Consider the following 6,095-nt stretch of genomic DNA (forward strand, 5'->3'; position numbering starts at 1 on the left):
TTCCGCACGTAATTAATTAAATAAACACCCTGAAGGGGAAGTGCCAATATTAGCTCAGGCTAAACTAAACATCAACCATATGAAGGGATAAAAACTAAAGCAAGAAGACAAGGAGAAGTAAAAACATTGAGCAAGATTAAGCCCACAGGTGTGTTTTGGTTCGTGTTTATTTTATACAGTAAACAAGTGCAACAATTATGTAAATTTAATATCACAGTTAACTGTGTGAGTGTATTTAGTGTTCAAGTTCACAGAATGTTTCATAAGTAAATTAATAACTTACAGTCAAGCTGCACGTGATGTCATGGTATGTTGAATGGCTACAAGGGGATGAACTGTCAACACAGGACCTTCATACAGGTGTTACAAATGACTAAATACTGATCAAGTACCTGATCAGATGTATTAAAATCAAATCAAAATACTGGTCTGAGAAATTGTATTTAATTTACTCATAAGTGTAATTTTAAAAATGCAAAAAAAGCGCCTGGATACCAGCTGATGTTGTTACACTTTGTCATCTGACTCGCCTCAGTCTGGGTTGGATTTTGTCAGGCTGGTGTTATTTCATTGCTCATCCAAGTAACTTGTTGTTCACTCTATTTACTTTATTGTGGCCTCCAAACACATTTCTAATGGAAAAAACTTTCAACATATTTAATATGTTATTAATGGTTCTCATGGAATAAAACCCATTTTTTAGGACTCATGTTTGTTACTGGAGGGTGCTAAAGACTTTATTTACACACCTTCTGAAGCCAAAATCTTCACTGTATCCCGTCTGAAGCTTGACTGCAGGTCAGGGGTGTAAATAAAGTCTTTTTAAAACAGTTTTGGTCTTGGCAGTTCCATGTAATGCTTGGATTATGCTTGAAGAGGATTTCACTTGGTTTCCTGTTGTTTTTCGTCTACACTACTTATGTGGCTGAGGACTGATGAGTTTGTGCAGCATAATCCAGACGTTCAGAAACCCTGAGATCCAAAACTGATTTGAAAAGAACACAATTATAATCTTTTTGAAGCTGAACTAATGACTGTAGCTGCTAAGATTGAAGTGCTGGTGCAAACCTCTGTGTTTTAGGTGCAACGCTGTTCTGCTGCGATGCTCCAGAAATGTTATGTGGACTACTAATCTTCACCCGACTTTCTACTCAGCATGGGGGTAAGAAGATAATTACTGAAGTGTCAGTTTGTGTTCCTTTAACATCACGTCTTGTATCCTTCCATAGCAGGGCCAACTTCATTGCTGCGTTAGGGTTTATGATGTGGATGACGCGGCGTGTTGCTATTAATCTGCTGGTTTATGAAAGTCTTATGTGTGGGATTAAAGTGCCTCCCGGCGGACAGTGATGTGACGGTTCTTATCATCACACATTTATTTGTCATTATGACAAAAAGAAAACTGTGTCAATACCTTTGCCTTTGGTAGCAGAGTAAATGTAGCTGTGTCTTAATGTTATTTACTGTCAGTTGTTCCCCCACACAGTAAGTGGGAGTGATGTTCTGTTAGCTCTCACCCTGATAGAATTCAGTATCGTTGCTGCTGGCTGTGAGCCATTAGTGTTTCTGTGTGAGTGTCTCCTGTCTTATACAACTCAGCTTCCCTTCAGGCAACATGCAAAAGATTACAATATAATGAGATAATACCATGTGATACAAAAGTTATTTTTCACAGTAGACATATTGGATAATTATAATTGGAGAAGCACAAGTGTTACCTTTAGGGCTGCAGCGTACAATTATTTTCATGAAACCAGTCATCTCAGGAGTCTATAATACACCATGATTGTTATTATTTCCCAGGGCCCAACGTGATGTCATCATATTGCTTTTTTTGTCAAACCAAAAGTCCCAAAACTCAAAGACTCTTCATCCACTGTCAGAAATGACAAAGAAAAGCAGCAAATCCTCAAAACAAGAAGCTGGAACAAATATTTAACACTTTTTCCTCAAACGATGAGAGGTACGATTAATTGATTGACAAAATAGTTCGATTTTCTTTTGTTGGACTAATTGTTGATACCAGCACCCTGGCACAAAATCAGCTAAATGGACTTTCGCCATCGTTAACCTTATTATATATCAAAGGATCCGTCTCACACACAGGCTTCAATTACTCCTGCTGATCAGGTCAGGCTGACGCTGTGCGAGGTGCAACAAAGCTACCAGAAAAGAGTGAGGGCCAAGTTAATTAAGCTCAGTCTGTAGACGTTCACACAGTCCTGAGAGGAGTTCTCACCAAGCAACATCAGTGGACACATCTCTGCAGGGGAGCTCTGGGCGGGTTCGAGCTGGGATGATGGGACCAGACCACGTGTTGAAACTGTTTTCTTTTTACTGTTTCTACCCAGTAACACGTATTTCAGTTTTATTGCTACACACCATTGCCTGAAAAACATCCCAAATAGTTAAAACCAACCACAGTCTGTTTAGTTTCAGTAACATTTGAATGGTTTGCTTTGCACCTGAGCTTCTCTGGAGCTCTGACTGGATATCTGTCGATCATCACAAAGCTCTGGTTGCTCTGAGCAACTGGAGACATTCCCACCTGAGAGACAAAAGCTCTTTACTTTCGGTGTTATTTCCACACACACACTTTTTTTCAGTGTTGCAACTTTATATTTGTTTAGGTTGAATTTTCTATGTCTGTCTAGTCACAACACTGCTCTGATCCCTGGGTTTGTCTCACACACAATAACCTCTTGGTTACGGTGAGGAAAACATCATGGTTTGGCTTAAAACACCTGTTTTGGTTTCCATGATCACAGATGGAGATGGTGCGACCTCCCATTAAAAATAGGCAGTTTTGGTCACCACAAAAATGTCAGGAAATGTCCACACATATAGAACTGTAGAAATGTTAACTGCCAAAATGATATCCTGCCTGGTGACTGGCCTGAAACGCTCATGGTGCCTCAAGTTCCCCCACTTTTAAGGAAAATAACTCAAGATGTACATGTTTTTTAATGACCTCTTGGTGGTTTTAGTATTTATAGCAGATTATTTTTGATTGACTTTTTTTATAGTCTTTATTTTGTTATACATTTCTGCACATACTTTTTTCATTGCTTTAATGCTGTTTTTGTTCCTTTTTGCTGCTTATTTCTACAGCACATTGGTCGACCCTGTTTGATTTTAAATGTGCTGTATAAATGACATTGATTTGATCCGATCTGATTATTCCTCCTGAATATATTTGTATATTTTGCAGTACTGGCTGCACTTTCCTCCGGGCTCCTCTCATTTCAATGTGCTCCCTCTCAGCTCAAGCTTTCCTTTTTGTCTCGTTCTCTCTCAGTAAGCGAAGACCGAGAAACAGAGCCCTCAATATACCCAACATTTATCGAGCAGTAAGCACTATATATTCACTTCAGCAGTACACAATGACAGTTAATTGTAGGCAAGTTTGACAGCCTAACAGCAGCTGTCAGACTCATTATGTGTTCACAAAGGACACAGCACATTAACAGACACAGTAACAGCAGTGGATGGCAATATATAGATAACATAGGGGTGGACAAAATAACGGAAACAATGTAGTCCAATTCTACAACATCGAAGCTTCAAAACCACCATAAGATTTAAAATTGTGTTATTGTTTTACATGAATGTTGTGTCAGATGCAGAATAAACTCTTCAGTTAAGTATATGTATGATTATCAGTTGAAAATTCCCATTCTGATGGTTTGTGATTATATAAAAAGTCACTCGATGTGCAATTTTGCCAACACAGTGAAGATTCTTTAAGACTGTAGAGTGATTTCTGCCCCATCACTGTGCTCCCTGCACAGCGCAGGATGGGATGTTTGCCACCTCCTGCAGGATGACTGCACTTCCTGTCCTGTGCCTGCCTCAGCAGTCTAAGAACAGGATCACTGCCAAGAGCCGGCCTATCAGATACTCAGTCTGCTAAGAACACCAAAGGACACCTCTGAGGAATATCATGTAATCATCCAGATCAGTGATGATCATCAAGAGGGGAAGGAGAGATACCCAGGATGTGCAGCTGTGCTCATTTCCTTAATGACATTTATAGATTTATTTGCTAATATTTACCATCGTTCCCTCATATTTGATTTTTCTTGCTGATCTTTTCTGCACCTGTGTTAGTTCAGGATGTCTTCTTCTGCAAAATGTACATCACTACTGACATCTTGTGTGTAGCAGCTGTAATTACACAGACTCTTCTGTTTGATAAGATGCCAACATGTAAACAAAAAACCCACTATTCACTCCCTGGAGAAACATGATTATCCATCAGCTTCCACCCCAGATGAGAAACGATATTCACAAGAACTTGCTGACCCCTGAAAACTCTTGTAAACAACTGGTTTGGCTGGACTGTAAGAGCGCCTCAGTCCCAGTTGGCTATAATGTATTTTGTCATGGATCAGGGGTCAGTTTGCAGTGGCTCCAAGTGGCTTTGACTAAAATTACATGGAAGTGAACAGGCCTTATGGTAAACATTGTTGTTGCTGTAGGACTTAGAGTGATTCTTACATTCTCCTGATGTTCTGTCTGCTCCAGCAAGTTGTGATTATGTCAGTGAACTGAACGTGCCTGAAATAATATCATTGTGGTTAAGTTCAGGTTTGTAATTTGTAAACATTTTTCTTTATTGCAGGCTAGTTTTACAGTTTCACAACTGCACCAAAACACAGTATTATTGTAATGAACATGTAGTAATCATGAGTGGCCCACTGCAGAGAAGCCACATGTAAAGGCTCATTTAGACATTATAGGCTGCATCACCATGAGGCTCAAATGTGTTTTAATCTTAGCCATGGAATCTCTGTCAAAACCTCAAATACAAGATGTAACTAATATGTTGCTCACTGACAGATACAGGTCGCGCATTAAGATGTTTGGGTTTGTGGGTCTAAAGAGAACAGAAAAAAATATTACACTCTCTGTCTTCACACACACACGCACACACACACACACACACATACACACACACACACACACACACACACACACACACAAACACATGTATATATATTGAATAATTAAAGATGCTGTATGTAAGAATTGGCCAACTGTAACTGAGACATAGCTAACCGCTGCTAACTGCCATTAGCTTCTTAGCTTGGTTAGCTTGGTTAGCTATGGTCCAGACTTGGGCCAACAGGGAACTGTTGATGTTTACACCACTAGCACAGCAGTTTTGGACTGGGAGGGGACCAGCAAGTCCACAGGAAGATTGCCAGGCTTTGAAGCCACCTTTCATTGTGGCAAAACCAAGTAATTCAAGGTAGCCAGGCATTAAGCCAGAAGTTAGCCGGCTCGGTTGGCTGAAGCCTCTGAAGTGCACGCTCTATGGGCCACACATCACTGATGTTCCAGGTATTTTTATCAGGAAGTCAAGTCATTTTGGCCTCATGTGCCACTGAGCAGCTTTCATAGGATTTAAGGGGCTCTGTCTCCAACACTGCGTACAGGTTTTAATGTAGCGTCCTTGGGGCCAAGGCCAGATGGTTATCATGCTAACTTTAGATATCTCTGCAACACAATACAAAGACATCACAATGTAACTCTAGTTATTTCTTCACATTCTGTTAGTAATTTAGTTCATTTTATAAATGTTCTCAGCTAAAATTCTTACACATTGCACCTTTAAATGATATCATCATTCATTTATAATAATGAATAAATCTGAAGTATTCTCATATCTGTGTCTGTGGTGTGTATATATAGTGAGTCTACTGCCATCATGTGTTTACTGAATAAAATACAGTTTGTGCTGAAATGAGGCTTTTAATGATAATAAAACTAAATATTTCATACAGGCGAACATTTTTGGTGCAGTGGTGATTACAAACTACATCGTAGTTATATAATTTGTGAATAGGGAACATCACTAATCAGAGAAAACTTAAGTGACAAGGTATTGGACTTTTTTGTGGTAAGATTCTCCAATTAATTACCAGTTAAGACAGGTAATTAGTTTATTGTGAATAAAGTTTGCAGTAGAGAAGAATCTCTACAATTTGCTTGAAAAGTAGTGATCACGATCTAAAATCATTAGACACATCAGAGTCTTGAGCCTTAAACGACACTGACACTACTCATGGCATTTCATCAGAGCATCAAAA

The 6,095-nt window shown here is 39.2% G+C and overlaps 1 long non-coding RNA gene across 1 annotated transcript; it reads left to right on the plus strand.

Moving 5' to 3' along the window:
- LOC119017993 lies at window positions 1-5,002 on the plus strand. The gene is made up of 3 exons (XR_005074631.1): window positions 1-148; window positions 1,082-1,162; window positions 3,792-5,002. It is a non-coding gene; the product is annotated as an uncharacterized LOC119017993 (long non-coding RNA).
- Window positions 5,003-6,095: the final 1,093 nt, after the last annotated feature.

The sequence above is a fragment of the Acanthopagrus latus genome, chromosome 4, assembly GCF_904848185.1.
Source record: "Acanthopagrus latus isolate v.2019 chromosome 4, fAcaLat1.1, whole genome shotgun sequence".
Taxonomy (NCBI): Eukaryota; Metazoa; Chordata; class Actinopteri; order Spariformes; family Sparidae; genus Acanthopagrus; species Acanthopagrus latus.